The sequence below is a fragment of the Penaeus monodon genome, chromosome 27 (genome assembly GCF_015228065.2).
Source record: "Penaeus monodon isolate SGIC_2016 chromosome 27, NSTDA_Pmon_1, whole genome shotgun sequence".
NCBI classification, from domain to species: domain Eukaryota; kingdom Metazoa; phylum Arthropoda; class Malacostraca; order Decapoda; family Penaeidae; genus Penaeus; species Penaeus monodon.
Genome location: NC_051412.1, coordinates 23,985,288 through 23,985,829, shown reverse-complemented (window position 1 = coordinate 23,985,829; position 542 = coordinate 23,985,288).

Below are 542 nucleotides of genomic sequence, written 5' to 3'. Positions count from 1 at the left end.
GGAACGAATCCGGCGATCTAACGCTCCCATAATATCTCTCTCTCGAATTACGTCATTTGAAATGTAAATGCCAAACGCCCATAAACCCGGTAGATAACACAGAAATAAAAGACAAATGAGAAAGTTTTATATACATTACTATTTTTTTGTGTTTGGTTATATCCTTTTCTGTTTCTCTCGTCTCCGTAGATGAGATATTGCCTCCGTGCGAAGTGAAGAGATACCCACAAGATGAAGAAATATTCACAAGAGGAAGAATTACCCACAAGATGAAGAAATACGCACAAGGTGAAGATGAAGAAATACCCAAAGATGAAGAAATACCCACAAGAAGAAAAATACCCACAAGAAGAAAAATACCCACAAGATGAAGAAATACCCACAAGATGAAGAAATACCCACAAGATGAAGAAATACCCACAAGATGAAGAAATACCCACAAGATGAAGAAATACCCACAAGATGAAGAAATACCCACAAGATGAAGAAATACCCACAAGATGAACAGATACCCTCAGAAGTTGTGGGCGAGAAAAGGATCG